This window comes from Phoenix dactylifera, unplaced genomic scaffold, assembly GCF_009389715.1.
Source record: "Phoenix dactylifera cultivar Barhee BC4 unplaced genomic scaffold, palm_55x_up_171113_PBpolish2nd_filt_p 000479F, whole genome shotgun sequence".
NCBI classification, from domain to species: domain Eukaryota; kingdom Viridiplantae; phylum Streptophyta; class Magnoliopsida; order Arecales; family Arecaceae; genus Phoenix; species Phoenix dactylifera.
Genome location: NW_024067900.1, coordinates 39,396 through 64,633, shown reverse-complemented (window position 1 = coordinate 64,633; position 25,238 = coordinate 39,396). Strand labels below are relative to the sequence as shown.

The 25,238-nt window shown below is 37.6% G+C and overlaps 1 non-coding gene across 1 annotated transcript; it reads right to left on the bottom strand.

Moving 5' to 3' along the window:
- Positions 1-24,140: 24,140 nt before the first annotated feature.
- On the bottom strand, positions 24,141-24,247 carry LOC120106150. The gene has a single exon (XR_005508375.1). It is a non-coding gene; the product is annotated as a small nucleolar RNA R71 (small nucleolar RNA).
- Between the last annotated feature and the right edge of the window lie 991 nt (positions 24,248-25,238).

Sequence of the window (25,238 nt, the reverse complement as noted above, 5' to 3'; positions counted from 1 at the left end):
ATCCGATCACCTATATGGATGCTATGCAGAGGCATGACTCTGATGCATGGCTTGGAGCCATGCAATCCAAAATGGAATCCATGAAGGTCAATGATGTATGGACATTAGTTATCCCATCCGAAGGGATTAACCTATTGGGTGTAAGTAGATTTTCAAAAGAAAATGGGGCGCAGACGGAAAGGTAGAGACCTATAAAGCCCGTCTGGTTGCCAAAGCATATCGTTAGCATTATTGAATTGACTATGACGAGACGTTTTCTTCTATGGCAATGCTCAAGTCCATTCGGATTATGCTTGAGATAGCAGCACATTTAGATTATGTGATCTAGCAGATGGATGTTAAAACCGCCTTTCTAAATGGGGATTTAGAAGAGGAAGTGTATATAATACAACCTAAAGGTTTTACATCTGCAGATGAGTCTAAAGTGTGCAAGCTTCAAAAATTCATTTATGGATTAAAGCAAGTTTCACGGAGTTGGAATATACGTTTTGATAAGGTAATCCGAATATATGGCTTCATTAAGAATGAAGAAGAACCCTGCATTTATAAATGGATCAATGGTTCAGTTATTATATTTCTAGTTTTATATGTGGATGACATTTTATTAATTAGGAATGATATCCCTGCATTACAAGGAATAAAGGTATGGTTTTCATCTCAATTTGCCATGAAAGATTTGGGTGAAGCATCTTACATCCTAGGGATGAAGATCTATAGAGATAGATATAAAAGATTGCTTAGATTATCCCAATCTACGTACATTGATGCTATGCTGAAGAGGTTCAGCATGATTAACTCCAAGAAAGGCTATCTTCTAATGGGCCATGAAATTAACCTCTCCAAGAAGGATTGTCCGACAACTCCTCAAGAAAGAGAGAGTTTGGATAGAATTCCATATGCTTCGGCAGTGGGATCTATAATGTACGCCATGACATGTACTAGACCAGACGTGGCATACTCACTAGAAATAGTGAGTAGATACCAGTCTGATCCAGGTAGCAACCACTGGAGGGTTGTAAAAACCATCCTTAAGTATTTGAGAAATACTAAAAACCAGTGGCTTATCTATGGTAATTCTGACTTGAAACTTGAGGATTATACTGATTTCAGTTTCTAGTCAGATCGAGATGATAGCAAGAGCGTGTCGGGTTATATCTTTACTCTTAAGGATGGTGCTATCTGCTGAAAGAGTTCCAAGCAGTACACAGTGGCAGATTCTACATGCGAAGTAGAATACATCGCAGCATCTGATGCGGCCAAGAAAGCTGTATGGTTGCGTAAGTTCATCACCGAGCTCGGAGTGGCATCCTCTATTGATGGTCTAGTTACAATATTTTATGACAACACTGGAGCTATAGCTTAAGCAAAAGAACCCAAAGCACATCAGCGGACCAAGCATATTCTGCGATGCTAACACCTGGTTCGGAAAATTATAGAACGAGATGACATTGATCTACAGAAGATTGATACAGAAGAAAATCTGGCTGACCCATTTACCAAAGTCCTCAGCATCAAAGAGTTCAACGAATACAAGTCGAAGATGGGTATTAGATACTGTCCCGATTGGCTTTAGGCTAAGTGGGAGTTAGTGAAAATTGTATCCTAAGTGTCAATCGTCAGTATGTTGATGATTGAATTTTTTAAATGAATTGACGAATTAATAAAATGTTATTTGGCATTATTTATCATTTCATTGTACATCTTTAAATGAACTTTTATATGATAAAGTCCTTAGAACTTATTTTATGATAAAGGAGGATTTATCTTCAAGTCTTTAAACCTATTCGCAATCAAATGATATGTTGTTACTAGGACAACAGCATTATCGAGATTAGACCATTGTATGATATATATGTTGGTTGTCCTCTTAACCAAGGAGTGTGGAGACACTGATATGTCACACAGGTGAAGTGTAGGAGTACATTTTACTGAACGTGACCAATTTCGGAACGCTCTACTGTCAAGAGATGTTCCGAGTGGATGTGGGTGTAAGTATCCCTCAAATCTAAGATCACTATAGTGATTAGTAAGCAACTCACTGTACTTTGGTACCGGACTAGCAGAATTTCTAATTCTAGGATGGAAAGTTATTGGGTGCAGTCAAGTACTTGCGAAATCAGTGCGTGAGTCAAGATTGAATTGACCCCTCCTGAAAATAGGAGATAATGCTTTGTGTTCAATTTAGCAAAACTTTGACTAGGGTAATCCTTGTGATAAGTCACAATATTTCTAAAGTTAATCACATAGTAGATGTACTGATTAGAGAGTTGACAGAACTCTGAGGTCATCCTAGTATTAGGAGTCAAAGGGATGAATTATATAGTAACCATAGTCCAGAATTTTAGAATATTTGTCTCGCATATATTTGGCCTATCTGAACATCAGGTACCATTGCTAGATGGTCACATCGATTAGTGTAGGAAGTCGTTTCTGTACTACTGACTTAGGTTTGAACCTATGAGGTCACACGCATAGAAATTTCCTGATTGATCAAGATGGTTGATGGATGATTGAGAATCATTCAAGGATAATTTGGTCAATTCGATTGGCAAATTATCCTATAAAATTATTAAAGTAATTATTGGAGGATTAATTAGTAATTAGATTACTAATAAACTCAATTTGATTGATTAAATGGACTAAGGATGAGCCAAATTGAATTGGATTCAATTTCGGGTTTAATTAGGGTTTGACCTAATTGGATTAGTGGCGCAGGGGCGACTCGAAGTAAAGAGGGGTCGACTCGAGATGGGCTGGGGTCGACTCTCTCAGGGAATCCAGAGAACGACTTCTTCCGTTTTCCTAGGTGGGGTTGCCTCGAGTTTTCTTAGGGTCGACTCGAGCTCTGAAGGGGTCGACTCGCTGGGTGTATCAGGGGAAGGAGCACTTTGTCGTCTCAGCCGGTGTCGACCTGTGAAGCTCTAGGATCGACTCGGGTGGACTTTGGAGTCGACTAGAAGGGGGAGGAGTCGACTCGAGATCGAGAAGGTCGACTCTTTTTAAAAATCCTGAAACTCGCGGACGAGCTGAACTCGAGGAATTCAATCCGGATGTGGATTTTCAATGAAAAGTGATAGGATTTGGAGAGATGTGGGAGAATGGCTAGATGATTATCAATGAAATTTTGAATTAAAATTGAATGGAAAAATCAGCACCATCCATTTCGATCTTATCTCACTCGCATGAACCATTTACTGTTTGAATTTTAAATTCAAACAAGATAGGATCTATCTTGTTACAATCAACCCCTTCATGCGCCAACAAGATACCAGATTTTCATTTGAATTTCGAATTCAAATGATCAGATGGCGTGCCATTAAAAGGATGATATCCTTGTGTCGCCAACACAATGAAATTCAGCCTTGTCTATCTCGCCATTTCATCCTCCTCTAAGTCCAACCCGCCATAGCTGATAAGGGTCCCTGATAAGAGCCTTTAGATCAAATCTAATTCCTACTAACCATTCCTCCAAGTTCTTCCAAGAAGGCAAATCAAAAGTTGATAGCGTCGGAAAGATCAAAATTAGCAAAAGAAGATCCTGCGCAAGCTAGCACTTCCGCGGGATTGGATCACTCCAGGAGCTTTGTGTGGATTACTTGTAGAGGCCAGATGAGTGTGTGGCTATGAAGCTCGAGCATCAGATCCATTACTTTCAGATTTTATAAAGGTATGAATCTAGATCCAAAGATATTTCTTATAGGTTCCAATCTCCGAGGGTTAAACCTCTTTTGGGGCTCATCATAGAGTAATCTTCAGAGCCTATTCGATGGGCATTCGAAGATTAGTTGGGTGTTAGATTAATTAAGTTTAGAACTTAATTAATAATCTCATTTCAGATCTGAAATTAGTCGTGTAATGATTTTAGCATAATCGTTTAAACGATCTCGGCATATTAATCATGAATACTTGTAGTGGTACGGCATATTAATCATGAATACTTATAGTGGTACATTGAAATTTGATTTCTTATGCATGCTAGAATTAAAATATTTAATTTGATTATTTCGCTGTGAATTTCAAAATTAAAAGAACTACGCATGGCTTGATCCCCTTTGTGAAGGGGTACGTAGGCAACCCGAACAGGTACAGCCATTGATTTTGAAAAAGTTTTAAATTTCAGCATGCTATCACTACTAGCATCATAGGATCGCTTTCAGAGGGGAGAGGGGGTGAATTGGGTTTTTCAAAATCTTATTGGAACTTTCTAATCTAGTTAAGACTTTTAAAATAGTTGAGCTAAGTTAAAAGTATAAGCAAATGAACTTAGCAAACTAAAGAAGTATGCAACGAAAAACTTAATGCTTGAATTATGACCAGTTGCAAATCAGTTCATGAGCAATGTAAATAGTAAAAGTAATTGCAACAATGTAAAGCAAGCAATCACAAATACAGAAAAATTTTATAGTGGTTCGGTGCTAACTCTGCACCTACGTTTACTCCCCAAGACTCTTGAAAATTTTACTATAACTTTCTTGATTGCAGTGTGGTTATTTTTTGAGTTCACAACCTAACTCGTTATTTTTTGAAATCACAATGAACCCGGTTGGTTTTTACAGAATTACCAACTTACAACCTTATGCCATTTGTTTTTTGGACTAATAAACAAAACCGGTTGGTTTCTTCCCAAAGGCTCACCAACTAAAACCTTTTACACAATCCAATTCTAGTTTGGATTAAACCACCCCCAAGTTTTATAACTTGAAACTTGTTACAAGAATAATATGAAAGGTTTAGAGCATAAAATTTATTGCTCGAAAATTAAATGAACAAACTCAGTAGGAATTGAGCAATAAATGTTGGTTGGCGCTTTGAGTGAAGTCGATGGAGATCCGCCAACTTTTAGAGCTAAGAACTTGATCTTTGATTGATGAAATGAATGCTTTGAATGCTTCAAACTTGAATGCACACTTCTTGCTCTGTTTTAGTCGGCTCTCTTAATGATTGGGACTTGTGGTTGTTGAGCTCTCTACAATCTCTTTAATCTTTCCTCTCTTTTTGTGTATATATCCCTCTTTTTCTAATCCAAGCTAGTTTCCTTGTATTTAAAGCTTCTGAGGATGAGGAAACAATCTCCTAGCCGTTAGACTCCAAAAAATAGCTGTTAGAAAAGATTTGGTTTCATTCTAATCACTCTGCAAAACTGGCCATTGAGCTTCCAGCAGGATTTGAGCCGGCTCGGTTGAGTCAGGAGTCGACTCGAGCTCGGAATCTTGAAAGATGGATTTCTGTCTTTTACTACGGGAGTTGACTCATATACTGCTGGAGTCGACTCATCTACTGTTCATCTAAAATTGTGTTTATGTCTTTCTCTATGGGAGTCGACTTAAGAACTGCTGGAGTCGACTCATGGATTGTTCTTCTAAAAATATATTTCTATCTTTCTCTGTGAGAGTCGACTCAAAAACTGCTGAAGTCGACTCATAAACTGTTCATCTGAAAATGTGTTTCTGTCTTTCTCTATAGGAGTTAACTCAAAAACCGCTGGAGTCGACTCATGAACGTGCCAAGCATGCCATTTGAGATTTTTTTGTGCTAGAGTCGACTCCAACTTTTCATGGGTCGACTCCAAGACTGTTGCAAGGCACTTTAAAATTCAGAACTCTCTCAATTCGACTTTAAACTTCTTGAAATTGAATATGATGAATTTTATGATATTTTTTTTGAAGCACTCAATTAAATTTATTAGTACAACAAGATATAAACTCAAGTGTATTGTATTCATCAAAATCAAATACGGGGTCAACAATCTCCTCCTTTTGATGATGACAAAACACTGAGTATAGGCCTAATAAATTTTCTTTGTGCTAAACAATCTATACATGCTTTTGATTGAGTAAGAATGTGATCATTCAAATGGTTAACTCAATTCTTTTAGCTCCCCCTTTTTCTTGCATTGATAATCATTGTTGCTTCTTTTAGTTTACTTTTTGCTTTCAGTTTTAGTTCAACAATTTTGTTCATTTGCCTCATATTACCAGTTTCTCAATTTTGTATCTACTCCCCCAATAGTTTCATTTGCTACTCTCCTTTAGTTTCATTTGCTCCATATTACTCATTCTCCCCCTTTTTGTCATTATCAAAAAGATTGCAAACACATAAGCAGTATGTGAGTGAGAATATTTCAAAGCAATTCATCCATTCAAGATTCTTTTATGAAATTTCAATTTTGTGAGCTTTCATAGAACCGTCAACAAAGGTAAAGAGTAATAAAAGATAGAAACTGATAAATAGTTGTTACACCACTACACCAAAAGCAATTGCTAAAAGAAAGTTCCCTTCCATAATAAGCTATAATACAAGAATTTCAGCATGTCATCACAAAATGTGTCAAAATAAATGTTTCATTACAAAAGTTTCAATACAAGTTTCAATTACAAGTAGCTCTAATCCTGATATGAAGGAACATGAACAGGGTTACTAGTCCTAGTAGGATGACCTCTAGAATAGGCTCTAAGGAGTCTAGAAGATGGTGCAGTCTGTGTAGGCTGGGAAGATGATCCTGCACTTTGCTGATCCGGCCTAGTAATGGTCCTCTCTAAAGTAGTCAAGATGCCCAGGAACCTTTCACCCTGGATAAGAGTGAAATCACCCAAAATGGATTCGAGCCCCCGAATGCCCTGCTCGATCCTCCCCCTGAGAGTAGTCATTTCTCTGGAGAACTTTGATATATCAATGTAATTTGTAACTTCAAGAACCGAGAGTCTCTCAGAGATGGTCCTCATCTCATCTAGAACTAATTTCAGCTGCTCAGACTGCCTCTGCTCAACTAGTGATATCCTTTTAGACAGTCTGGAGAACTCTGTCTGGCTCCTGGCTACCATCTCATCTGCAATCATGCTGACCATCCTCCTCATCTGATCATCATCCAATCATGCAGCCTGCTGATATGCTGATGCTAGAGCTGGGGTAGAAGGTATGGGCATATCTGAAGGTGAGGGTGATCTGGGTGCTGTGTCAGGTTGTGCTCTACTAGGCTTACCTTCCTCCAGTGGATGTTGCTTGGATGCTTTCCATTCCCATCTTCCATCCACTTTCCTATGTCCCATCCTATGCAGAGATTTAACATTATAGATATTAGTGTGACAAAGTGGTCTCTTTGGCTCTCCCTCAGCAATAGGAATACCAAACTCCCTAAATAGTAAGGTGAGAACCATTCCAAAAGGAAGACTTGCTTTGGCCTTAGTGGCCACGTTACCCATATAAGCCATCATCATTCTTGGTAAGTTTAGTGGGTAGCCCTCTATTACACAATGCATTGCTACAAGATCTCTTTCTGTTACTAAGTCAAATCGTCCAACCTTAGGAAATAGGATCCTCCCTAAAATATTGTGTAGAAGTCTCATTTTGTTGCCCAGAGGTACAGTCAAAGGGGGGGAGGGTGAATTGGGTCTCTTAAAAAAATTTATTAACGTTAAAACGTATGGAGAGTATGTGTTACTAATATCTTATAGATTCAGCAGCGGAAATGAGATTACACAAATATGACAGTAAATAAAAGTTAGAAATGCAGTAAGGAATATGCAGAGAAAAGAAAGAGAAGAACCACAATCACAAACACCAAGGTTTATAGTGGTTTGGTGCACTCCCAGCACCTACGTCTACTCCTCAAGCCTAGCTTGAGATTTTCACTATAACCCAGCAGATTACAGCCTGATTGTTTTCCGGGCTTACAATCAAAAACTCAGTTGGTTTTTCCAAGCAACCAACCGAAAATCTTTTGTTTTTCGGGATCACAAACAACCTAGTTGGCTTTCAGACAAACCAACCAAAAACTTTACACCGTTTGTTTTTCCGGGCTCACAAACAACCTAGTTGGTTTTTAGATGAACCAACCAAAACTATCATCCTTGCTGAATATACCTAATTCAGCAACTTACAATCAAGGCTTGGAAGAGCCTTTACAAGTTTCAAATTAATGAAACTGTTATAGCAGCAATTAATCCAACTAAAAGAATGCTGTAACTTGAAAACTTAAAGCTTTAGAGCATATAAAAAATAAATCAATGAAAGCAAAAGCTGAAGCCGATGAAGTAGTTTGCTGTGGAAAGATGTTCCAATGTCTGAAAACAGCTCTTCACGATGCAGTGAGAAACTTCGACTGATCTTCTCACAAGAGAAAGTTTCTAATTACAGTGCTGGTGAGGAAGATGAACTGTTAAGCTTTTCTTCTCTTTTTCTCAGTGCAAACTTTTTGTTTTCAATGATTTTTTTTTTCTTTTCTTATTATTTTCATTCTGAGGTTCCCTCGTATTTATAGACAAATTCTTCGGCGGGATTTGAATTCCTTTCTTCCCGTTCTGATGAGAATCTTTTCTATTATAGAAGAAGACAAAAGTCGTTCACAGCTTTCCGTTGTGGTCTCAGCAGTACAAGGGTCGACTCATGTATCTCAGGGGTCGACTCATGTTCTTTCTGGATCGGCACTTCAAATCGTGAAGAGAGCTTTTGCTGTGTCATCTTCAAAGTGTCGACTCTTAATTCTTAAGGGTCGACTCATCTTCATCAGGAGTCGCCTCTTTAAACATAAGGATCGACTCATCTTCATCAGGAGTCGCTTCTTTAAACAAAAGGGTCGGCTCACGCTTTAGTTGTTCGGCCGGCGCTGAGTCTGAGCAGGGGTCGACTCTTCAATTTTGGGGGTCGATTCTTCAATTTCGGAGGTCGACTCATTTTGAACAAGGGTCGACTCTTCAAGCTTTTCTCAGGCGATACAAACTTTCTGTTTACTTTAAACTATACAAGGGTCGACTCATGTTTTGCGGGGGTCGACTCTTTGACTGTGTTCCTTGAATAAAACTTATCAGAATCAACTTAAACTTGTCCTTTTTGCTTAGAAGTTGACTCAAGTCTTTCAAACAGAAAACTTTAGACTTCTTATCTGATCTCCATGGATAGATTAAGATCAATTCCTATTAGAACATGTCCAATGAGATATATGCGAAGAACTTAAGATTTTGTAGTACTTCAATTCTTCTAATTTTTTTTGACTTATAAAACTTCACAATTAAGCCAATGTCATTAGTACACAACATGATCTCAAGTATTTTGTAATATCAAAATTCATCCTTTAGGGTTGACAATCTTTTCCTTTTTTAAGATGACAAAACCATTGAGTTAAAAAGAATTTTGCAATAAATTTCACAGCAATTATCAGAATTTTATAATGAAGTTTAGAGCAAATATGACATTCAGAGATATATGCATAATTTCACCAAATTAAGAAGAAAAATCTCTCCCTATCAATTATAACCATTTGAATTATGCAGAGTTCTTGTTCTTCATCTTTTCTTAAGTTTTGTTTACCATCATAATTTAAATCTCCTCCTATATATTATCTTTAATGTAGAGATTGCTCAAATTAGAATTCTTTTTCATATAATTCTCCCGATTTGTATTCTGAATTCTTTTCACATTTCTTATCTCTCAGTTTAGAATTCTTTTATATATATTTCTCTCCCTTTTTGTCATCAACAAAAGGAAGGAAATTAAACATAATTTCTGATACTAACATTAAGGATTAAGAGTTGATTCAATATGTATCAGAGCAGCATACAAACCAATAAAGACATTCGCTGCATTTTAAGAAAGAAAAGCATTCATTACATTTGATAAATAAAGTACACTTGATAAATCGAAGAGATTACAATTGAGATCAATTTGTATTAGACAGCATACAAGTATGCCAAAAAAAAATCATGAAACTTAGCTTAGTATAAGGTTATGTTTTGAAAACATAGGTTTCAGTCTAAGCTAAGGGTAGTTTCAGTCTAGGATCAGTCTAGGTTCAAGGTTTTGAAGATGAAGGTCCAAACTGATCTTCCTTTGGCTCTTCCATCAGCTTGTCAATTTTACTATTTAGTGCAGTGATGGAGCTAATGAGCTGATTGTGTTCTTCTTTCAATTCTTGTACAGTGCTTTGAACAGAATTTTTTTGTGCTTGCAGCTATTTTTCAATCTCAGTAATTCTTCTCTACTGGTTAGGTGCTAATTGCCTCAATCCTTACAGTTCAGATTTGACTTCTTTAACCAAGTCAATGAGGTCAACAACTGAATTCCAGCAGACCCCAGAACTGAACATTGCTTTTATAATATTGTCTCCAATAAATTTCAACTGCCATTTCTCAAGTCTGAGTGGAGGATCTGATGGCCTTTGTATTGGAGAAGGCTGACTGACTGGTGGTTCTGTTGGAGGTGCTTGTGTAGGGATTCTTTTGCCTTTTAGTGGTGTAGTAGTGTCTTGACCACTTTCATCTTGAGATCCTTTCCCTTTATGAGTCCATTTTTCCTCAGATTTGACAAATCCCATCCTCTTCAGTGATTTGTCATTGTAAACATCAGAAGATGATAATTCTTTTTTGGTTTTTCTTTCTAGATTTATATTGAAGTTACAGAGGACTTGAGTTAAGACCATACCATAAGAAAGTGAAGCTCCTTTTCTTTGACCTTGAGCTTCCATGTATTTAAGTATCAGGCAGGGTAGGTTCAGTGGAAGTCCTTGTATGATATGGTGCATTACTAGTATATCCCTTTCTGAAACATGATCAAATTTTTCTGTCTTCGGGAAGAATATCTTGTTGATCATGTGATGCAGCAGATGCATCTCTGCATTCAGTTGATTGACACTGATCTCAGTCCAATATCATGTGACTTCTCTATTCAGAATGGTACTAATCCCTTCATTCCTATTTTCTAGATGATCTCTATTTTCTCCATCATTTGGAATCCAAAGGGTATCTCTAAGAATCTCTTCAGTAATTAAAATAGGTACATCTTTTACCTTGGACGAGATCTGTCCTTCTCCATATCTGGCATTGTTGTAGAATTCTCGTACCAGGTCTGGGTAGGTTGGCACATTCAGAGAGCATAGGTATTTCCAACCTATATCCTTAAGATTCTGCCCTAAGGAAAAATTTTCTTTTTCCAGAAATTCAAAATCCACTCTCCTTCCTGTCGATACATTTCTTATGGAGAGAGATCCTTATCTGGATACTGAGGACGGAGGTGATAGAGGAGTCGTAACAGGTTGAGGCGGTGGTGTTACTTCCTTCTGTGGATTCTCTGCCCTAGCCTTCGTTCTTCTCTCTATGTGTGGAGTGGTATTCTTCCTCTTTAGCTCAGATGTAACTTGCTTGATTCTCACCATTGGAAGATCAATCAGAACCTCGGAAAAATTTTCTAGGGTTTTTGGGAGTTTCTGGTTCGAAGAAGAGTTTGAAGACAAAAAAGACGCTTTAAAGGTTATGAAACGTTTCAGGTTCAATGTTTCAGAGAGAGAGAGAAAGCCTTTTAGAATCCATTTCGAATGGTTTCCTCTTTAGTCGACTCATCTAACTCATGAGTCATCTTCGATGAACTAAGAGTCGACTCTTTTAACTTAAGAGTCGTCTCTTGTGAGTTAGGGGTCGACTCTTTTAACTTAAGAGTCGTCCCTTACTTCATGAGTCGACTCCTCATTTACATGAGTCGTCTTCTCAGACTGTTCAAGAGACAAAATCTTTTTGAATAATATTTAAAACTTAATTTCAAACCACAGATCAAATCAACTAAAATTCAACCAATGATAGTCAATCAAAATACACAATTTATCAGTCATAATCAGTCATCAAAATGGATCACAAATGCATAATTCATCTCTAAATTTACAAAATACTTCTTCATTAAGAGGTTTAGTAAAAATATATGCAATTTGTTTATCTGTATTTATAAATTTCATTTTTATATCCCCATTTTGAGCATGATTTCTTATGAAATGATGTCTGATTTCTATATGTTTAGATCTTGAGTGTTGAATGGAATTTTTAGTTAAATTTATGGCACTAGTGTTGCCACACCTTATAGAAATTTTATTTTGTTTTATACCATAATCCTCAAGTTGTTGCTTAATCCATAGGATTTGGGCACAGCAACTTCGTGCAGCAATATATTCAACCTCAGTTATAGATAGTGCTACGGAGTTTTGTTTCTTGCTAAACCAAGAAATTAAGTTTTTTCTAAGAAATTGACAAGTTCCACTTATACTTTTTCTGTCTAATCTACAACCAGCAAAATCAGCAACTAAATATCCAATCAAGTCAATTGTAGATGCCTTAAAATACCATAAACCTAGGTGTTGTGTTCCTTTTAAGTATCTTAATATCCTTTTAACAGCAATTCAGTATGATTCTTTAGGATTTACTTGATATCTTGCACACATACAAACACTATGCATTATATTAGGTCTTGCTGTAAGATAAAGTTAAGATCCAATCATTCCTCTATACAGCTTTGAATCAAAGGATTTACCATGCTTATCTTTTTCTAATTTATAAGAGAAGCTCATAGGAGTACCTATTGATTTTGAATCTTCTATACCAAACTTCTTTAAGATTTTCTTTGTGTATTTGCTTTGGCAGATGAAGATTCCATCTCTTGTTTGCTTGATTTGGATCCAAGGAAGAAGTTGAGTTCACCCATCGAACTCATCTCGAACTCACCTTGCATGAGCTTAGCAAGTTCTTCACATAAACTTTCATTAGTAGCTCCAAATATAATATCATCAATATATATTTGAACAATCAATATATCAAAATTTTTCTTTTCAATAAACAGAGTTTTATTAACATTTTCTCTTGAAAAATTACTCTTTATTAAAAAGTTGCTTCGTCTATCATACCAAGCTCTAGGAACTTGCTTCAAGCCATAAAGTGCTTTGTTCAATTTAAAAACATGATCTGGAAGTTTATGATTTTCAAATCCAGGTGGCTGTTCTATATAAAGTTCTTCAGTTATGAAACCATTTAGAAATGCACTTTTGACATCCATTTGAAATAATTTAAAATTCATGAAGCATGCAAATGCAAGTAATAATCTGATAGCTTCAAGTCTAGCTACAGGTGCAAAAGTTTTATCAAAATCAATTTATTCTTCTTGATTATATCCTTTAGCAACTAATCTAGTCTTATTTCTAATTACAATTCCATCCTCATTTAATTTATTTATGAAAACCCATTTTGTTCCAGTTACAGAAATATTTTCAGGTCTTCTAACTAAATTCCAAACATTGTTTCTTTTAAATTGATTCAGTTCTTCTTGCATTGCCATTAACCAATTGTTATCTTTTTCAGCTTCTTCAAAAGATTTTGGTTCTATTTGAGGAACAAATGCAATATGATTACAAACATCTCTAATGGAGGATCTAGTCCTAATTCTTTGTGAAGGATCATCTATTATTAGTTCTCTAGGATGACTATGTGCATACCTCCGTTCTTTTGGTATACTAGTTTTATCATTAAGCATTTGATCTTCTTCTTTCTGATTTTGATTATGTTCTAAATTTTTAGATTCAGACACATCCTTTAGGATCAATTCTTTGGCTTGCTTATTGAATTCTTCTGCATCATCATCGAGATCTAAATTCTTCCCTGATGAAGGGTCATTAGATTCATCAAAGATAACATATATTGACTCTTCTACAACTAGAGTTCTCTTGTTAAATATTCTATATGCTTTGCTTGATGAAGAATATCCAAGAAAAATAGCTTCATCTGATTTTGAATCAATTTTTTTCAAGTTGTCCTTACCATTATTTAGAACAAAATAGATGCAACCAAAAACATGAAAGTATGAAAGATTTGGTTTCTTATTTTTCAAAAGTTCATAAGATGTTTTCTTTAAAATTGACCTAATAGTAACTCTATTAAGAACATGACAAGCTATATTTATGGCTTCAGCCCAAAAATACTTAGGTAAGTCACTCTCACATAACATTGTCCTAGCCATTTCAGTAAGTGTTCTATTCTTTCTCTTTACAACACCATTTTGTTGCGGTGTTCTTGGTGCAGAAAAATTATAATCAATACCATTCTCAGTGCAGAAATTTTCAAAATCATGATTTTCAAATTCAGCTCCATGATCACTTCTAATCTTAATAGTTTTCAGTCTGTATTCATTTGAAATCTTTTTATACAGTTTAGTGAAAGCTGAAAATGCTTCACTTTTGTGTGCCAAGAATGAAGCCCATGTATACCTAGAAAAATCATCCACAATAACAAAGCCATAAAGTTTTCCTCCTAGACTTGCAGTTCTAGTTGGTCCAAATAAGTCCATATGCAGAAGCTCTAAAGGCCTATTAGCGGAAACAACATTTTTAGACTTGAAGGAGGTTATGGTCTGCTTTCCTAGTTGGCATGTAGAGCAGATTTTATCTTTTTCAAATGACAATTTAGGCAAGCCGAAAACAAGTTTTTTTTGAATAAGTTTTGAAATTAAGTCCATGCTTGCATGAGCTAATTTTCGATGCCACAACCAGCTGGCTTCACTGTTTTTGGTCTTCATTGCTACTAGACAGTCCATGTTTTTCATGAGTATTTGATCTAAATCAACTAAATATACATTTCCATGTCTATGTCTGGTAAATATTATACCACTATCATTACTACTAGAACTAAGCATAATGATGATTCAAAAGTCACAACATATCCTTTATCACAGAATTGACTAATGCTTAGCAAATTATGTTTCTATCCATCTACCAATAAAACATTTTCAATAAAAGTAGTTAGTGAAATCCGAATGTTACCAATACCAATAATTTTGCCTTTTCCATTATCACCAAAGGTAACCATTCCTCCATCTTTCTTTTTGAGGGACATGAATTGAGATTCATCCCCTATCATGTGTCTACAGCACCTGTTAAGAGTATGCCCTAGAAGCCAATTTGGCAGACGCATTGTAATTATTCTAGAGGCATGAAATTTGTACTTGATCATTTTATTAATAAATAAAATAGGCATTTTTGTTCATTCATATTATTATGTGTCCATGAATCATTCTAGGAATTAATAAGATGATAACACATATTCCCAAGAGTTGAGAAGTTAAGGCATGTGTAATTAATAGTTAATTCCTAAATTGCTCCTGATCGATGGATCATCATGAAGGACGGTGATCGATTCGATGAGATTAGTGCACAGATCACTTTTCTTGATGGATGAGTCTTAAGTCCGCAGTGTGGTGACACTGGGGTGATTGTGCAAGTGCTTGTTAGAAAACAAGGGTACTGAGCATGACCAAAGCAAGAAGTCACTTGGATGTCTATCCATTCGTCAGTGACTTACTTGATGCTGCAGTTGTATGACTAGTACTTAGACCTGCGATGCCTCAACTAGTCACGGTGAGGTTGTTGTAGTTTGACGAGCACATAAACATGAGACCTAAGGGTTCTTGTGGTGCAGATTGGCTACAGTAAGTTCGCTGTCGGATTGGGGTTGCATCTAGATAGGATCTATCGACCTTGATAGATTAGGAGTGATCCTATGTGATTTATAAGATTAAGTTCGAAAGACCTTAGCCAGGGCAGTTCTGGAAAAAGAGTTTTTCAATCTCGAACTTGAGTCAAATAAATCTGACATAAGACAGACGATGGGGTTTGACGAGTTATCCATAACCTCCGTCATGTCGGGATCTACGATAGAGGTACTGTATCATACACTAACTGCACCTAAAGGTTCATCCCTTCCGTTCTGCTGAGTTGTTACTATATGCTGCTAGGTATCACTAGTGGATTGTGAGACTCAAAGGCATTCACTTGGTGATCAGTGAACCTTAAGAGTAGAGTTGAAATCGTTTCAACCCATTCAAAGGAGTTTCGATGATATTATGATGGAGATCATAATATATCTCACTACCAGTTAGAATAGAACCTACGGAGTCACACACATTAGAGGTTTTGATCGTTCCGACAGTTGGATTGCGGTTTAGATTCGCAATTAAAATTGATTGTCAATTGATTGACAATTGGTTTAACCCGCTAAAAGTTAGTGAGTTAAAGAAGAAGGATTTGCAATTGGATTGTAATTTAATTGATTTAATTGGACCTAATTAAATTAGGCTTAACCTTATTGGATAAGGATGGGAAGGCCTAATTAATTAGAACTCCTTATTAGATAAGAAACTTGATTCATGAAGTCCAATTCAAGTCCTAATTGGATTAGGATTCATATAAATCAATTTGGAGGACACATTGGGTTCTAATTAGATTAGAATTCAATTGGCCAAGTAGGACCATGCAATTCCTAATTAGATTAGGAAATAAATGCATGAAAAACCAGGAAGGGATCTTCCTTCATGCCGTGTGGAACAAAGAAGGAAAGAAGGAGGGGCGTCCGCCCCTCCTCCTTCTCACATGCATGAAGAAAGGAGGGGCGTCCGCCCCTCCTTTCCTAGTTTGATCCCATGCCACATGGAGGGCCGGATGCTCCTCCTCCTCTTTCACGCGGATTGCCACATGGCACGAGCACATCCCTTGGATTCTCTCCAATCACTTTTAAGTAAGGGTTGTGATAGAATTAAGTAAGGGGTGTTGCTGATTTTGGAGGGATGAATCAAGGATTGATTGATTGATGAAATTATTCCTTGTTTGTGTAGGTATGAGATGCCTATTTAAAGGGACCAGGCGTGATGCATAAGGGAATTGGAGCCTTCAATCAGCCGCCACCCTCTCCCTCCTTCTTCCCTTTGGCGTGAGCAAGAGAGAAAGAAGAAGAGCCGTCGTCTTCTTCTTCCTCCCCTTCAACGTCTGTCGTCTTCCTTCTTCTTCCTCTCAAAGTAATCAAGGAGTTGATTAAAGAGGGAGAAATTCAGCCATCAAAGGTGAACTTTGCAAGGGAGCTAGCACCCCGGTGAGATCTTGGAGCGATTTGTACCTCGCGTGGATATCTGTAGAGGCCGACGCTTATGCGGCTTTAAGAGAACCAGAAATCCTACGATCATCAGATAGCGGTGAAGTTTTACTCGCTCAAAGGTAAAGATTAGATCTTTATAAATTCTATACAATTAGAAATTATAGTAGATCTAAAATTAATCATGTCTTTTAATTTTAATCTTCCCTTTAGATTTCATAAAACTGAGTTAGAGAACTCTAGAAAATTTTTGAAATCTACGTTCCCTAGAACGTTGATGAGATGAACGCCCCCGCACGTATCTTTCTGCTGCGATCGTCGCAACACGTGTGGGGGTAACCCAACAGCACCCACTATCCGGGTACCATTTTCTGTTTGATGCTTGGGATGCTAGACACACTTGCAAAATAAAAATTCAATTCTTTATCTTTGGTACCCAAGCTTTCTTGGATCTTTGAATGTTAGCAATGATGGTTTCCTTTGGAACCCGTATCTTTTTAATTGAAATATTATTCATAAGATTCTGACTTATAGGATTGTAAGTGGCATATCTCTATTTCAGTTTGTCTAATTTGAATGGTACAGATTTTGGTTTAACTTAAGCGGGTTTCACAAAAAAAAATTTCAACGATTTCTATTTCTTCCAAGGATTATATCCTAAACTAGTTTTATAATAAACAGCTTTCTGACTTTCTAGAATTAAATTCAATTTCTCAGAGCTTAGGGTGAATTTATCAACTATAGGTTTCAGTTTTTCAACTTCATTAACTAACTTCTGATTTTCTTCATGCAGTTTCTTTTTGTTATCCAGAAGCAGTGCATTTTCTTTTTCTAATGATTGGTTATTAGTCTTCAGTTCCTTGTTCTTTAAGCTAAGCCTTTTATATTCAATCATAAGCTCAGAAAAAGCATCTTGAAGCTCATCAAAACTGAAATCGTAATCAGTATTCTGATATACCTTATTTTCGTGTCCCATTAGATACAGATTTGCAGCTTCCTGTTGCTGTTCTTCTTCTCCAGAGCTGGATTCATCACTATCACTCCAAGTAGCCATCATAGCTTTCTTCCTTAACCTCTTCGGAGCCTTCTTTAATAGAGGACACTCTGTTCGGAAGTGTCCAAGCTTTTTGCATTCATAACAAACATATTGCTCCTTATTTTCTTTGCTTTGCTCCCCCTTGATCACAGGCCTTTTCTTAAAGTTTTCTCTATTTCTTCTAAAGAATTTTTTGAACTTTCTTGTAATCAGGGCCATTTCCTCACTGTCATCAGGTTCAGAATCATCACTTTCATCCTCATGCAGAGCGATTTAAGAGCGATGGTTCTGCATTTCTTAGGTTCATCCTCCTCAAGATTCTGTTTCATTGAGAGCTCATGAGTCATTAAGGAACCCAGTAGTTCTTCCAATGGGATAGAGTTGAAATCTTTGGCTTCTTGAATGGCAGTAACCTTTGCTTCCCATGCTCTAGGAAGAGACCTAAGAATTTTCCGAACAAGATCACTGTTAGAGTAAAATCTACCAAGGCTTTTCAGGCCGTTTATAATATCAATGAATCTAGTAAACATTTCAGTTATAGATTCACTGTTTTCCATTCTAAATAATTCATACTTATGCACTAGCATACTAATTTTAGATTCTTTGACCTGGTTAGTGCCTTCATGTGTAACTTCTAGCTTATTCCAGATTTCTTTAGCAGTCATGCAAATAGATATACGATTAAACTCATTTGCATCTAAAGAACAGTAAAGAATATTTATGGCTTTTGCATTCAGCTGAGCCATTCTTTTATCATGGTCATCCCATTCAATCTCAAGTTTGAATAAGGTGATACCATCAACAATTTTAGTTGATGTGTGAGGTCCTTTAAAAATAACAGTCCATAAGTCATAGTCAAGTGCTTGAATAAAAATTCTCATACGAGCTTTCCAATAAGTAAAATTTGTGCCATTGAAAAGAGGTGGTCTATTGGTAGATTACCCTTCGACAACAGAGGATCCCATAGTGGCTGCCATGACCTTTAACTCTTGATTGTTAGATCAAAAAATTTCTGGAGTACCAGGCTCTGATACCACTTGTTGCCCAAAGGTGCAGCTGATGGTTTATTTACAACAGGCTGCATGCTGAAAATTAAAAAATTTTCTTAAAAATCGTGGCTGCATCTGATCGGGTTGCCTACGTACCCCTTCGAAAGGAGGATCAAGCCACACATAGTTCTTAATGTTTAAATCGCAGCGGAAAGATAGAATTAAACAGTTTAATTCTAGCATGCAGAATAGATTATAAATAAATATCAAGATCGTTTAAATGATTATGCATAAAACCAACTATGCATGATTATCATTAGATCTGAAAATAAGAGCATAAGTAAAGTTCTAAACTCGACTAATTTTGGATCCAATCTATCTCCGAATGCTTATTGAATGAGATCTGGAGATCACTCCGTGAGGAGCCCCAAAAGAGGTATAACCCTCGAGGGATTGAACCCGATTAAAACTTAGCACAAAATTATATCTCTAAATTTATACCTTTATGAATCATAGTGTAACAACCTAGAACCTCACCCAAAATGACTAGCCGGAAGGTATTATTTGGGTTCCTTGATCCTGTATAAGTACCCAAGATCTACCCAGCGAATAACCGATGTGGGACTAAACACACGCCCGCACGGGTCCTTACATACTCCCCCCGTTCAAGCCCTAACGTCCTCGTCGGGCTAAGGGTTCAAATCTGTTCAAATCTAATCACAAACACCATGATTGGCCCGTGGTCAGCCCTAATGAATTCGTGCTGCAGTGTCCCCTAGTCCATATAAGTTATGGGCTAGATTCACTCTGATACCATTTGTAACAACCCAGGACCTCACCCAAAATGACTACCCGGAAGGTATTGTTTGGGTTCCTTGATCCTGTATAAGTACCCAAGATCTATCCAGCGAATAACCGATGTGGGACTAAACGCACACCCCACAGGTCCTCACATACTCCCCCCGTTCAAGTCCTGACATTCTCGTCGGGCTAAGAATTCAAATCCATTCAAATTTAATCACAAACACTACGATCAGTCCATAGTCAACCCCAATGGATCCGTGCTACAGTGTTCCCTTGCCCACATAAGTTATGGGCCGAATTTTTTCTGATACCATTTGTAACAACCCGGACCTCACCCAAAATGGCTAGCCGGAAGGTATTATTTGGGTTCCTTGATCCTGTATAAGTACCCAAGATCTACCCAGCAAATAACCGATGTGGGACTAAACACACGCCCGCACGGGTCCTCACATACTCCTCCCGTTCAAGCCCTGACGTCCTCGTCGGGCTAAGGGTTCAAATCTGTTCAAATCTAATCACAAACACCATGATTGGCCCGTGGTCAGCCCTAATAGATCCGTGCTGCAGTGTCCCCTAGTCCACATAAGTTATGGGCCGGGTCCGCTCTGATACCATTTGTAACAACCCAGGACCTCATCCAAAATGGCTAGCCGGAAGGTATTGTTTGGGTTCCTTGATCTTGTATAAGTACCCAAGATCTACCCGGCGAATAACCGATACCCAGCAAATAACCGATGTGGGACTAAACGCACACCCGCACGGGTCCTCACATACTCCCCCCGTTCAAGCCCTGACGTCCTCATCAGGCTAAGGGTTCAAATCTAATCACAAGCACCATGATTGGCCCATGGACAGCCCCAATGGATTCATGCTGCAGTATCCCCTAGTCCACATAGGTTATGGGCCGGATCGGCTCTGATGCCATTTGTGACAACCCAGGACCTCACCCAAAATGGCTAGCCGGAAGTTATTATTTGGATTCCTTGATCCTGTATAAGTACCCAAGATCTACCCAGTAAATAATCGATGTGGGACTAAACACACATCCGAACGGGTCCTCACATACTCTCCCCATTCAAGCCCTGAAATTCTCGTCAGGCTAAGGGTTCAAATCTAATCAGAAACACCACGATTGGCCCGTGGTCAGCCCTAACGGATCCGTGCTGCATCGGTTATTCACTGGGTTATTCGCTGGGTAGATCTTGGGTACTTATACAGGATCAAGGAACCCAAACAATATCTTCCGGCTAGCCATTTTGGGTGAGATCCTGGGTTGTTACAAGTGGTATCAGAGTGGACCCGGCCCATAACCTATGTGGACTAGGGGACACTGCAGCACGGATCCATTGGGGCTGACCACGGGCCAATCGTGGTGTTTGTGATTAGATTTGAATAGATTTGAACCCTTAGCCTGACGAGGACGTCAGGGCTTGAACGGGGGGAGTATGCGAGGACCCGTGCGGGCGTGTGTTTAGTCCCACATCGGTTATTCGCTGTTATACAGGATCTAGTGATGAGAGTACAAAAGTAAAATTTTTGTATTATCTTAATTAGTATTATAGCTAATCATTATTAATAAAATTGATTAATTAATGTTTTATTTGTGTTTAAGTGCAAGTAATCCAAGAGACCCAATAACATTGGGTTTGAGCCCAACGTCTCAGCCTGCCCCAGCCGTGTGTATCACGCATTCAAACGCCCATCAGCCCGAGTCGCCTCCACATTCCATGCTGCCCATCTCCGCGCTCGTTCCATGCATATGGCTTCTAGAAGTAATCGTTCGTCTCCCAACCCTTCAACAGAGCATGAGAAATCTCCCAAAACCTGTTCTTTCTTTTGTCCGTAAGGGGCTTCCCAAGCATATCTTCAAACGTTCAACCTCCCAACGGTAGTATTTCAGCAGCGCCAAAGGTTTTCAGTCGCTTGGTTTCCTATTCTCCTCTGTTTTGGAACAGAGCTTTCAGCCATCAATGTCTTCCCAATTTGTTCCACGCGTACCAGCCGAAGAGTCCCAAGCGTTGTGGCATTCGATTCGTTTCATCCAGCCGAGTCCTCCCCTCCCTTTCCAGCAAATAAATTCCAGCATTCATCAGAGTCCTTCCGTCTCCCCCGTTTCTTCCCAACGGTCATCTTTTTCCACAATTCCCAGCAGCCGAAGATCCCAGGTGATTCAACTTCATCTACCCCGTGTCTCATCCATTCCCAAATTTCTACAACGTTTCCAGCTGAAGAATCCCAAGTGATTCAACTTCATCCCGCATCTCAAGCAACCGGATCATCCCCAAACCTCCACACGTCTCACCAGCCGCGCCTTCAACATGCTATAAAAAGGGGAGCCATCCGGTGAAGAAGGGAGGAACGGGAGGGAGAAAGCAGCCGGGAGAGCCGTGTGCGAAGGAGGAGATCAACAACCAACGGAAGAAGAGGAGAAGGAGTCACGGAACCAGGGAAGCCAACATCCACTTCTTTCCCAGCCGAGCGAGAGGGGAGAAGAGGTCACGGAAGGGAGGAAGCAACCGGGAGAAGAAAACAAAGCATCCTGTTTTCTGAACCAAAGAAAAAAAAAAAAGAAAAGGGATTTATGTTTATTTTAAGTTATTCTTTACAATTCGTTTTTATAAAAAATGTTTCCATTTCATATGAGTAGCTAAATCTTCTCTAGCTAAGGCTAGGGAAAATCCTAGCATTTTCTTCATGTATTTCATTTAATCATCAATTGGATTTTAATGTTTTTGATTTGATTTATGGTGCAGTAAATTTATAGAAATTATTTCAAACTTATATATTTTCTTTGATTTGTTATTTCCTCCGGGTATAACAGATGCTTAGAAATCCCTGTAGTTTAAAATAGAATTACTGTAATGCTGCCCATAAAACTAAATCTATTTAACTGAGATAATAGATGATTTTAAGAAAAGCATGATGATGTGCTAGGTTGAATCCTGATGCCTTAGTTATATTTTGTCAATTCGAATATTATTTAGCCTTTAGTTTTTGTTCACTGTCAAATCCCTGTGGATTCGATCTCGGACTCACCGAGAATATTACTTTGCTACACCCTATACTTGGGGTATCCTACGTTTAATTTCCCTTTTTAAAAGAGCAAGATTAAAATCGTAGCAAGTTTTTGGCGCCGTTGCCGGGGATTTGCAACGTGCGAACGAGAACAAGGCTGAAAATTTCAACTCTTTATTTCTAGTTCTTCAATTTTTCTTTATTTTTAACACAGCTGAAATTTCAAATCTTTTCAGATTCACGGGCGACACAAAGCAGGACCAGTAACGTGGAAGATCAAGATCACATTTTTGGATTCCCGGAGTGAACGAACTCCGGCTGTGAGTATTTAAATTAATTTTCCTGTTTTGCTCATACTAGTCCTATTTTTCCTAGATTATAATTTTACCCTTTTTTTTAAAAAAAAATTTAAAAAAAAATATTATTAATTAAAATAATAAAATATTAAAAATAATAAATAAATAAAAAGAAGAAAAAATTTATCTAGTTTGCTTGATCAACTATTCAACTGCAATTTAATGACATGACATAAAATGATAAAAATCTTCTTGATTGTTGCATATAGTATAAAGCATTTGCATAAAATAATCTAAGGGCTGAACCCATTAACAAGATAAGGTCGGGATTTCATCACTCGTCCTTAGCCCAAAAGTCATCCCAGTGCATAAATATCCTAAGCCTAATTAAAATCAACTAGACGTTGGCCCCTAAGGATAATCAAGCTCAATAGGACGAAGACCACTGAAAGTTGCACCAATTTTGCTCTATGACCCCGGTCGATGTCTAGGCAAGCTTTGTCCCTCTAAGTGATTAAAGGGAGACAGTTTCTGTTCGAGGAAAGTGGGTTTTAAGTGGGACCTTTGCTATACGCATCGTGACCCCTCCACTTACCTGGGAGCTTACCTGGTCGACTAGGTTATTAGACCGGATTGGAGGCTTAAGTGTACTCTTCAACCCAGTTAGGAGCTGTCTAGAATTTTTAGGAAAACCTTAGAAATTGTTGGGTGATGCATGTTTTAATTAAACTTTTGTTTTGCTGTATTAGGGTGTTTGTGTAAAAAAAAATAATAATAATAAAAATAAAAATAAAAATAAAAAATAATAAAATAAAATAAAAAATAATAAAAAACTTAGTATATGCGGTTGTGGCAAAGAGATAAAACGAATAGATTATTTCGAGTTGAATCAAAAGATAAAAATTTAATTGTTCAAAATTCAAATAATCAAATGGAAGATAATGGTAGTAATCAGGGAGATAATGAATTCCAAGATGACTTACCTATTAGAACGCTTCGTGATTATCTACAACCCACTAGGACCAGTACCCCATCCTGTATGGTTATTCCTACTGCTGCGGGAGCTTTTGACATGAAACCAGGAATAATCCAATTACTTCCAAAGTTTCACGGACTTGATTCTGAAAGTCCTTATTTGCATCTGAAAGAATTTGATGAAGTATGTTCAACACTTCATTTCAATGATGTCACTGAAGAGGTAGTTAAGCTTAAGTTATTTTCTTTTTCTTTAAAGGAAAAAGCTAAGTCATGGTTACACTCCTTAAGGCCTAGGACCATAGCTACCTGGCAAGAAATGACAAGAGAATTTTTAAAGAAATTCTTCCCAACACATAAAACAAACACACTTAGAAGAAATATCATGAACTTTGCACAAAAAGATGGAGAAACATTTTTTCAGTGTTGGAAAAGATTTAAGGACCTTCTCCTTGCTTGCCCACATCATGGATATGAAATTTGGAGGGTCATTAGTTTCTTTTATGATGGTTTGTCCTCCAATATGAGACAATTTGTAGAAATGATGTGTAATGGTGAATTCATGAGTAAGGAACCAAATGAAGCCTGGGATTATTTTGATCTTTTAGCAGAAAATGCACAAGCTTGGGATACAACAGATAAAAATGACAAATCAAAAATAGCACCTAATGCAAAAGGAGGAATATATCTTATTAAAGATGATAATGATGTCAATGTAAAAATTGCTAATCTGACTAGGAAGGTAGAAGCCATGGAATTAAGCAAAGCCAATTTAGAAAAAGCACAAACTATTGTTGAAAGTATATGTGGAATTTGTGAGAGTAATGCACATGTAACCAAGGATTGTCCTACAATCCCTGCTTTTCAAGAAGTGTTGCATGATCAAGCAAGTTTCACCAATACTTATAAAAGACCATTTCCAGAAACATATAATCCTAATTGGCGAAACCATCCTAACTTTAGCTGGAGACATGGACCCACTGCCAATGAATCTCAAGGAAATTCTGTTCCTACTCCTTATGTGCCACCACATAGGAAATCCCTTGAAGATACTTTGCAAACCTTCATGCAAGGGCAGACTCAAATAAATCAGAATACAATGCAATCACTCCAAGAACTTAAAAATTCTGTAGGTAGAATTGAGGCTCAACTTAATGTTAGGGAAAGAGGGACATTTCCAGCCCAACCTCAATCTAACCCAAAGGGTCAACATGAGGTCCATGAAGCAAGTTCATCCCAACCTAAATTTGAGCAAGTTAAGTCTGTCACAGCCCTTCGGAGTGGAAAAATAATTAACAAAGAAATTCAAACAAAAGATGACAAACCTAAAAAATCTATTGAAAAGAATGATGAAAATAATACTGAACAAGATGAACCAATACCTCATCATAAAATAGTTGCTCCATTCCCTCAGCGCTTGCTTGCAGCTAAAAAAGGAGTACCTGATCAAGAAATTCTGGAAATC